The sequence below is a fragment of the Carassius gibelio genome, chromosome B5 (genome assembly GCF_023724105.1).
Source record: "Carassius gibelio isolate Cgi1373 ecotype wild population from Czech Republic chromosome B5, carGib1.2-hapl.c, whole genome shotgun sequence".
Taxonomy (NCBI): domain Eukaryota; kingdom Metazoa; phylum Chordata; class Actinopteri; order Cypriniformes; family Cyprinidae; genus Carassius; species Carassius gibelio.
Window position 1 is genome coordinate 21,834,341 of NC_068400.1, and position 11,400 is coordinate 21,845,740.

The 11,400-nt window shown below is 35.7% G+C and overlaps 1 long non-coding RNA gene across 1 annotated transcript; it reads right to left on the bottom strand.

Annotated features, from left to right (window-relative positions):
* Positions 1-2,549: 2,549 nt before the first annotated feature.
* LOC127957285 (uncharacterized) lies at positions 2,550-4,685 on the bottom strand. Its single transcript, XR_008153757.1, has 3 exons — positions 4,628-4,685; positions 4,430-4,499; positions 2,550-3,721 (listed from the first exon to the last, which is right to left on the bottom strand). It is a non-coding gene; the product is annotated as an uncharacterized LOC127957285 (long non-coding RNA).
* Between the last annotated feature and the right edge of the window lie 6,715 nt (positions 4,686-11,400).

An 11,400-nucleotide genomic window follows, 5' to 3' on the forward strand; every position in this document is an offset into this window, starting at 1 on the left:
CTCTGAGAAACTTTCTGATATTTCAGAAAAGGTAGAAAAGGTACTATCCTCATAGTATCCTCACAATTATATTTCTTCTTAGAGAAAAATGGTATCTTTGAGGATTTCCAGTCAGGATTTAGACCGTATCATAGTACTGAGAGTTACCAAATGACCTGCTTTTATCATCTGATTGTGTTTGTATCTCTCTGTCAGTGCTACTGGATCTTAATGCTGCGTTTGACACTACATTTTTTTATATAGACCAGAAAACTTTGTTGGCATTAGTAAAAGTATATTAGCATTGTTAAAATCTTATTTATCTGACCATCATCAATTCGTAGCAGTGAATGAAGAGGTGTCATATCGATCACAAACTCGGTATGGAGTGCCTCATGGCTCAGTACTAGGGCCAATACTTTTGACACTTTTTATGTTACCCTTGGGAGATATCATCAGGAAACAATTTTAGTTTTCACTGTTATGCTGAAGACACTCAGCTCTATATTTCTTCTCGGCCTGGCAAATCATGCCAATTTGAAAAACTAAAAGAATGCATAGTCGAAAGCAAAGCTTTATTGCACGGTTACAATTTTATCTCTAATTGTATTGTTCTCTGGCTCCTGGTAAACATTGGCCTATGGTGGCTGGTGTCTCTATTTAAAGGGTTCCATACAACAGAATCACCAATAACTAGAGCACTTTGATCAGGTTTCTCAGTGGGTGGGGAGAACCAGTTTGATGTTTTGATTAGAACAGAAGAGAGGTGTTTGACCTGCAACTATGCCACCTCACAGTCATCCAGTCACCCTGCTGCGGTGTCTCTGTATCCGGAACTGAACAATGTACAGGTCTCCCTGAGCTAGTTGCATCCAAAGCTGTTTCTACAGCCCTCACATTCTTACTATCCTTTCTTAAAGTTTGGATGTGTGTCTCTTATTTTGAAATCTACTCTGTCAGCCTAACTGTTTCCCTGCATTTATCACATGTGAATCCCTCGTCGCCAACAGGGAGAGCTAAACTATACATGTGGCAAGCGGTGCAAACAACAATAGCAGGAGAAGAAGCCATTACTCATAGTGATTAATGAATGATTCTGACTTACCACTTTTGTTTGCTGAACTTGTGAAAAAAAAAATAGAGTGAGGAAGAAAAGAAACAGAGTGAGGAAAAAAGAAAACCGCAATAGATGTGAATAGAAAATGGAAATACAAATGACAAGTTTACTGGCTAATAAATGCTACACTTGCGGTTTTAGAATAAAAATGAACGATTCAATTAATCAGATAGTTTGACAGATATTATCAGAAATATTGTGGAAATTAGGTTATATTTTATCACTTTAAACAACAGAGAGTGATATTAAGATAGAGATTCAACAGAAATGGAGCTACATCTGCAAACCACTCAGCAAGCATGACAGACAGGACAACAGCTTGACCTCATAGCTGAATTAAAAGAACATAATTAAAAACTGCAGTGCTGCAGGAAAGTGTAGTAGACTGTATGTTTTTACATTTTAGATTTATTATTATTAGTTATGTGCTGAATTAAAGTATTAAAAAGACACTGCAGAGTATGGCATCATATTATGACCGTGGCAGCATCTGAGAAAAATTTGCATGCTGAAGGTCTATTGTGACCACGGCTTTATAATGGCAGTTATGCACTATAAGGGGTCCTTAATTCACAAGCATCCTCAAGCATGAGGACTTAATATTTAAGAGTGAATAAATGGTGCAAAAGACAAATGAGCGAAATGCAGACCTCAAAGAATATCTTCTTTGTGACCAAAACAAATCCCTCTGGCAAAACATCTAAATTAGGAGCAGGACAAGCACCAATCCAATCTGTTACTGGTTATTTATTTTTCCTTTTATCTAAAGCTTTTGTATTATGCATGAACTCCCTCTGGAATTGCACCAATTCAAGACAAAGACAAAAGCTTTTATTGAGCCCTGCGAGAACAATGAGGGTTTTCACCTTTAGACAAGAATATGTATCAACTCTCTAGCGCTGATTATCAATCCAATTAAAGTAACTACCATGAGTATGGGAGAGCCAAATCTCCACAGAACAGACTGTTTTCAATCACACTCAAACAAGCCTGTCAGGTTTTTTTTTTTTTGTTCTGTAGCCCTGCCATTGAAAATCTCTTTGGAAATGTGACACCATTTCTTTATTGTCTAGGTCAGTGGATTCTTCTCTGGCCACTTCAGGATTAGTTGCTGCTGAATCTGACACAAGCTGCCACTGCAATGGGGGCAAATCACACATGGATTGCTTTAGTATTTCTGACAAATATTTTATAATCTCTCTCCTCCTATTCATCACATCCTTGCAGGAAATTGCCTTTTCTTTGGCCAGTGTGGGTTGGATAAGGGACATAGATTTTTCATCTTTCAACATTTATCCATAGAAACTTCAGTTATCTAAATGTAAGATGTTTGAACTGATTTTTGAAGTCTTGCCACTACTCCCTGCCTTACAGTTCAAAATAGTTTCGATCATGCAACAGCATAAATACATTCATCTGCGTTTTTTTATATTTATATGAAATACTGTATACTTACACTCTAAAAACTGCTGGGTTGAAAACAACCCAATTTGGGTTATTTTGACAACCCAGCGCTGGGTCAAAAAGGGACGAACCCAGCGCTGGGTTATTTTAACCCAACCAGTTGGGTTATCATATTTAACCCAGCCTGCTGGGTTGCCTTTTTTATGGTTTAAAATGACTATATTGCAGGGTTTAAAAAAAACAGAGCGGGTGTTTTTTATCACTGTATTTCAGAAGGAAAACTACTGTATTTAGAAAATGTTCGATATCATTTCGCATATGCTTGATAAGGCAGCGTTTGAGAGCTCAGCACCGCTCTGCAGCCGTTACCGGAGAAACCTACCTCTCCCGCTCCTAGCGCCTCCTGCTGGCAGAAAATAAACTCGCAGAGTGCAGCCATGTGGGGAAACAATGCATTTCTACGTTAAAATTAACCCAAATTGAGCTAGGCATTAAACCTACAAATGTTGTTCATTTTAAATATCACTTTTACACACAAATAATAATTACCAAAAGGAAAATATTTATTAAAAACAAGAAAAAAAGTCAAAAAGTAACATGTTAGAAGAAATGCAGAAAAGGATGGCATTAACAGCTACAGAGTTCATAAACAAAGCATTGAACATTTGATGAATATAACTTAAGATCAAATTGGACTTTGTTCAATTGTATATATTGTATAAAAATATACGAAAACACATACAATAAATTTACAATTAGTTAGGTTTTTTTTCCAACTATTCTGGCATGACAGTACACAAATAAATCACAACATTAACTTTGATATTATAACATTTAACAGACGCATGTGTGTGTGTGTGTGTGTGTGTGTGTGTGTGTGTGAAAGAATGTGAGCAGGTGTATGAATGACAGAGTGTAAACTCTTCTACTAAACAACACAGAAAAAGCATTTAACTTTTTTTTTTTTTTTAACAAATTATACACTTACAGTTTGTTTCATAGTCCATTAATACAGATCATGCATCACGGTCAATTTTCATGATCTCTTTAGCATAACTGATGTAGTCATGAAGAAGCCCCATCTGCACAGCATCTGACATCTTCTACATCATCCAGGGCAGCGTCCTCCTTTAAAACCACCGCTGCATCAGTTTAGGGGAAAGAAGATTCTCCTCTCTGACCAGTATTCATCCCAGTTACCACCTGTTCTTCATCAGTGGCCTAAGAGAAACACATTTGAAAAAATTAAACATTTAATTAAACTATCCATTTTCAGGTAGAGGTGTATTCACATCCGTAAGGATAGGTAAATAATCGGTTTTAAAGTTTCAACACTTTGTGCGGTTGTTTAATGTCTCTGTCTACCACAGCGCTCCAGAATGCTATAATGGCAGCACTAGTGTGAGGGCAGGTGATATTGTTTGAATAAATATTGCTTTCAGAAAGCTTCTTTACTGAAACATTAAAACAGACATGACCTTCACATACCTCACAATATTCATGTACATGGAGGGCTGCTCTTCAAACTGTTAGTTGACAAAATAATTAAAATGGTCATAATTTACTCTCCCCATGTTTTTCCAGACTCATACAAACTCTGCTCATTTTTTGGAAAACGTATGAATATATTTAATATTCTCTTTTTGTGTCCTCCATTGCTGGTCTGGGAGATCAGTATTTTATTTTGAACATACATGTTTGCTATCATATAATTTAAGATGTATTCATATATAAATATCAGAATTTACTTCTACAATAACTCTATATTTATGAATCTTGAAAATACTGATTATCTAAACTATAAATGGATTAACAAATATTATGAGAAAACTAAAAATATATTAATTTATGTTGTAAAGACAGACAAAAGTCTTATAGGTTTGGAATGACTTGAGGGCAAGTAAATGATTTTTTTTGTGTGAACTTTACCTTTAAGAACGAAGACCAAGAATAATGACTCTCCAAATCAGACAAGACAACTCCAAAGTTGGTTTGAGTTCTGCAATAAAAAACACAGACATCAATGGTCTTAATGAAATGAGCATGTAATCACACTGTTGTTGCATCAAAATGTGAAGTAAACCGGCAGGAGACAACAGAAAAAAATATTTTCTAAAAATAACTTACATAAAATCTCAAAGGAATGATGCTCTCCCATGTCTCTTGCTTTTAACATCTACAAAAACAAAAAACCAACATTATTTTACTCTTAGTAAAACACAACAACAACTGATAACATGAAATTATGAAGTTTACTTGCCTTAAACGATCTTTCCCTCTCTTCAGAAGAAGCTGAGAAAACCACCTCCTCACACAAGCAGAATTGTGTGTCCTTAACTCCAGTTAGTTTGAGTTCTGCAAAGAGGGACATCAATGGTTTCAATAAAATATTTACATATACATACATACATATATAAAATCACACTGTTTTTGCATCAAAATGTGAAGTTAACAGGCAGGACACAACAGAAACATTAATTTTCAAAAAAAAAAAAAAAAAAGTAATAATAATTTAACTTACATAAGTTATCTTGTCTCTGGATTTCAACATCTAAAAAAAACACACACATTATTTTAGTCTTAGTAAAAATAAAGATAACTTGATGTTATTCTGAAGTTTACTCTCCTTAAACCGTCTGTCCCTCTCTTCAGAAGAACACCTCCTCCTCATCCTCACACAGGTCTGTGACTCCTCACACAAACAGCTTCTGTGTCTTTAACTCTCAGCGCGAGGACAATGAAGACAGGAGCTGGACAAGTCTGAAATATTACATGTAAAACATACTTTTAACAGTTACCACTTCAACAGCCTCAAAATAATTATGCTAGTCTTTACTACACAATGCCGTTTCCTTTAGGAGACAAACATACATTCAGTTTAACCGCGAAAAAAAAAAGACAAATTCACATGAGCGTAACCGTGACCATAACCGTCTGTTAACGCCTCAAAAAGTACAGATAATGTAAAATCTTATGTAAATATGACAAAATACATTCACAGACGTTATACTAAAAGTACATCCTCCGTTCAGTAACGTTATATGAGGCAGTTAAGACCTCCGTGTCTGAGGCGAAAACCGCGTCCGTTTTTTTTTAAATATATATATAACGTTAAGCTCCTTTGTTTCCACCTTTCATAAAACCTTCCGCCTTTCATACAACCGGGTAAACAATAAAAGATAACTTTACATTTTGAATATTTACTTACCATAGTCTTTCACTCGCTTCTCGCTTCTATCACGCTGAGAAAATGGCGGCTGCTCGCACTGGAGACGTACGATTTTGACGTGACGTGCGTGCTCTCCTTCACGTCCGCGTCCTCAACCCAGCCCGCTGGGTTAAAAAAGAGAGTTATTTTCAACCCAAACTTGGGTTAAAACATCCCAAAGTCCTATCCAACGGCCTCAACCCAGCAGTTGGGTTGAAAAAACAACCCAGCGTTTTTTAGAGTGTACCCAGAATGTACAGCACAATAATTCTAAGGTTAACAGATCCACAAAATGTGTATGGCTGTGGATTACACCACTTATTACAAGATTACTTATGTAAATATGTCCTGTCAATTTATTTAGAAAGTTCAAATTGTTATGTGAAAAGAAAAAAGACTGCAAAGTAATGTTAGGGACATAAAACTATACAGCAATTGACTGTACAATTCAGGGGTCATTTACCAAAAATGTTCAAATGCAGAATGCTACAATTGACCAATAAATATAAATGATTCTGGTGAGTTATGTACTAATAGTGGTTCCATATAAACTCAGTTTTTACATTATTTGTGGGTGTATTTCAGTGAAATTTCATTGTTATGCCAGTAGGTGGTGACAAGCGACGACTCATTTAATCATTAGTTTAACCAGTTCATCCAAAAGCACCGGTTCAAGAAAGAAAACAAGTGATTCTAATTGACTAATTTCCTCCCTCATTTTATTAAAATCATAGCCACAAATTACAAATTATCTTCCATGATTTAGATTAATCAAAACTAGTAAACAAATTACAATATGGCCATTAAAGGTTGAACAGTACACAGATGTCGAGGTTCTGTATGTACCTTGGTTTGGGGGGTCACGATTCGATGCGATTTTGGTACAGTGTGGGGGGGGGGGGGGGTCTACTATGCTCTGATTCTTTTAATGTATTTTGAACACATAGTATAAATAAAAAAAGCTCCTAGATGTGAAAATACTAAATATTATTACATTGTTAAATATATACCGTATGCAATATGCAATACATTTATACATACAAGGAATACATTCTTGAAATATATTTAGTTTACAGAAAAACAAGGGAGGAAAAAACATAACATAGCCTATATATGCTGTGCTTCAGTTAATTTTCGTGACTCCATTTGTTCACAAATGTGGGCCTATCAAAAAAGCATACCCCTGTATAAACTGTATTTTTATTAAACCAGGAGTAATAAAACTAAACTTCCGGAATGCTATTCTGACAAATTATGCTACATCGACAGAACACCGCCAAACAGTATAGTAATCCGGACAAAGGTGAGCTGTGGACCACCTAGCTGCTAGTTTAGTAACCGTAAGTGCTAACAACCATTCACACATTTACTTTAAACTATGTGTTTCAAAAGTGTAGTTAGTAGCTGTCAACCCGTGGTTCTCACGTATTTTAACTAGGGGTGCTCCGATCACGATAGGCCGATCGTTAATGCGCATCTCGTCAGTAAAGCCGGTTCTCTAATCAGCGGTTAATTCCATCAGGTGCGTGATTTCACACAGAGCAGCTGTTACTACACAGAGCCGTTGTTAACTGAGAAGATGCGCCAATAAACGCTGAAAATGAAGTGGATTTGCGCATCTTTTCTATTAACAACGGCTCTGTGTAGTAACAGCTGCTCTATGTGAAATCACGCACCTGATGGAATTTACATGTCTTTACATGTAAGATACAAGCTGCACATGCACTAAATGGTGCCTTTGCTAACAAAACGTTGAAGACATTTTGTCAATTTCGTTTCCTACAGAGGACTGTAGAAAGAGAAATATCAACCTTATCCAATGCTCTTTTTGTCATCTATCTTATAAAGATTCATATTACTATTCAACTGTGAAAAACTGCTGGAAATATTCATTATATGAGTGAACTGTGCGAAAATGAATCAAACTAAATTGTGAACAATTTCATACCTTTTGCAAAGCCGCTTGACCAATTACATCAAAAGAGTGATCAAATTATTCACAAATCTGTTAATGCTAGTTCTGATAGAAAACACACAAGGCATGTTTATGGAAATATTATCAGGGAAAATGTTTCATCGGGTTTCATTAGTATCATTTAACTGGAGCTCAGCAATATTTCACAGCAGTACAAGGGTTTTAGAGAGACCCCTGATATTGCCTGTTGTCCAAGCTTTGCATCATAGTAATTAACCGCTTCAAAAATCCCATTTTCAAATGCAACGCAATAGACACAAGTAAACAGTTTGTTCCTGTGGGCTCTGCACTCACTTCACCTCACCAGTGGGTCATGCTTAACAACTGAACCTGGCATGCTCAGCGCTCACTCTCAGCACTATATCATCTGCCCTCTATCAGAGCTGCCAATGTGGCCACAGTCCAGCCTGCAATCTACAGAGCAGTCATCCACATATCCAGATGTGAAATGAGGATAATTAGGAGGATGCTTGTGTGCTTTCATGGGCTAAGTGGATCTTATGAAAATGTAACATCCAGTAAGTGTGACTGAAATATTAGGTCGTTTTTCGTGGTAGGGTTTGTTGGAGTCCCAGGTTGGTTAGTGGTCTATAATGTATTTTTCTTTGCTGCAGCATAGGGTTTATATTAGCTGTTTTTAAATCAGGTGGGATAGAGATGCTGATAAGTGAGGAATGGATGACAGAAGAACAGGTATTAGAGAAGGCCAGGGGAATTGTGCTGAAGGACAGATGATGTGGTTGTTTCGGGGTTGGCATGCCATTGCAGGATGGATGGTCAAAGGTTCAGAACTCGCTCATCAGAGATGGTCACTGAGGAGTTTAATGTTGTCTGTGAATGATTTACTGAGGTCTTGGGTGAGCTGATCACAGAGAAGGTGAAAGGAATAGATAGTGGGCAAGGTCATCAGATATGGTTATCTCCTGCTGCCACTTTGCTACACATCATTTTTGCAATATCTTTATTAGAGCCTACTGTCTCATATTTTCCAACCTACTATGTGCCTTCTGTCATCTGATTGATAGTGTATATGTTTTTAGCAAGTAAAAGGCCTTTTAGTACCATTCTAAAAACCTCCTCCTTCAAGTCACGGTTCACATTTCTTTACTGCTTTTTATAAAGTAAATGTAAGAATAGCTTTTATATTGTTAGTAATATTTGGACCGAAGCAACTTGATTATCTTGAACTGATTATCCATATATATTTTTTAATCATGTTAAATTTTGAGGATAAATATGATACATTAGGGTTTTGAGGAGCATTTATTTGTACATCTCTTATTCATCATTGTATTGTATTGAATTATGCATAATACTGTTATTAAGATCTTATTCTTTTACATTACAGGATATCAGAATTTCATTTCATTTTCTTGCCATATAAATATCAGCAACTTCAACATTTTTTCTATTTTTGGTATTTTCATAGTTGCGGCCTCTAAAATAGTATATGCTAACTGCAAAACCCAAGCAGTATTTTCAGACAGTGAGAAGTTTGTGAAAAACAGTGTTCTTGTATAAAGGTACTGGGTTTATTTTTTGACCAAACTGTCAGTACACACAGTTCAAATCAGCAGCATCAGAGTCTAACCAATGTTCTGCCAGAGTTACTGCCTGCAATTTTATTCAGCAACATTCTAGTGACCATCCAGCTAAAAACTCCCCAAAGAGTTGCCAAACGGTTTTAATCCATGGAACATTTTGATATATACAGTGTACATATATATGTGTATATATTAGAAGTAAGTACCATTTTAGGCTATGTGAAGTGCAAATAGTGGCAGTGTATTGTAGTAGCCTGCATTATAAAACAGTATGCAATAATAACAAAACATTCAGTGTATATGTAACAGGCTATTATTAAAATAAAAATGAATTCTGCCTTACTGGGACTTGCCCCTATATCTATAGCCCAACTCTACATCTACTCCTAACCTTAATAAAATTGAACCTCCTGAGCAGTAAGCGTGTCCTTGATGGTCCAGGAAGGGAGCCATGTTTTTGAGCGTTTAACAAAATGTGCTGCACATGTTGCAACTGACGTGCCAGCCCATCTGATCAACACAAGGACACCACATCCAATTAAATCCTAAGTCTATTAATTGCCAGTTAAACAATTTATACCACTATTAAATACCTGTCAGGCACATTGTTTCAACCTTTTTAAAATATTTTCTTTAAATTGTTGTTCAAAATAAATGCCTCTTCAAGCTGATATGCGTTGGGAACAAGGAGAGGAATCAGATCAGGAAAAAGGCGGATTTGAACTTGGTTGCATCAAAAACTAAACCCACTTATGGTCTACACCATTTTCCATTTATCAGCTTGCTTTCTTTTGTTATTTTGTCTAGCTCAAAATGGAGTTAGTGTTAATAGCCTTTGCCTACAATTAACACTCTGTACGTTATGGACAAAAATAAAGCTTTAATGTCAAAACATAGAAAATAGGAAAGTAGGCATGTTTGAACAATAAGTAATAACATAACGTTTACTGGTATGATGTTGCAAAGTATTTTTGCCACATTAAATTAAACTACAAATGCAAAATAAATATTTCACAGATTTGCTATGAGGCTGTCGTAAATGTCTAAATTTGTACATTCATAAAAGCATTTTGTTTTAGGTTCTGTCATTATGATGATATTGTTCATTTCATTGTCTATCCAAACATACTAAAACGTATCTTTACACATTGAAACGTCTACTTTTTAGCACTTCTTTTTAGAAAAAGAAAATAATGAGTAACAAAGATGAATTATAGATGTTGCAGCTGTTCTCCTGCAGTCTTCTCATTAAAAGCACCATCATCAGGGTGTTTTGCCAGACATGTTGAGCTTGGATGACAATTAAACTCTGCCGTTTAAACACTACAAATGATCTGAGTTTTGTTGAAAAAATCCATCAGGATCTTATCTATATAAATTAACAATTAGAAAGGCTTATCCATATTTTATTGATAAATAAAGCTCGGTTATGGATTTTTTTTAAAACTTAACTTAAAATTTATTTATTTATTTATTGTAAACATACTACTACTCTTGAATGTGTAACTGATTTGTTAATGTCAATGCCAATTAAGGTCGTAAGTTAAATCATTACATTTGGGATCTCAAGTTTCTGCATAAGATGGAGAGGATCTCTGTAGGCCAGAGACAGGGACACATGAGAAGCAGATTGAGCTATAACTCAGACTTTTAGTTGAGTGAATGTTGAAGGCGATGTTGAAGTAAACTGCTCTACTAGGATGATTTTATGCAGATGTTGAAATCATCTGCTGTTTTTGGAGACGGGGCACAAGGCTGTTTCAAGTCTGTATAAAAATTTGCTCAGAGGACCAGGGAGAAAACATACAAACAATGTATTGTATTTAACGATCGAGAGATAAAATCAGCCCTATAAAATACGTCTTGACAGAAAGTTTGGAAAATGATGTAAGAAAAATGTTCAGTGATGAAGATACTTATCCCTGGGTGACTAGACTATGTCATGAACTGTCCTGATTTTAGAAGTAGTTTCATGTCTAGACAGAATCACAGTCTTATAGTTTTATTGCACCAAACTGCATGCATTTAAAAAAAGTTGAGATTTGTGTGTGTAGTCTTGATGGGATAGTTCATCCAAAAATTTAAATTCTGGCATTGTTTACTCACTTCAATACATGTCTTTCTTTCATTATTTTGTAGAACAGAAATACATTTGACTTTATTTCTTCTGTGA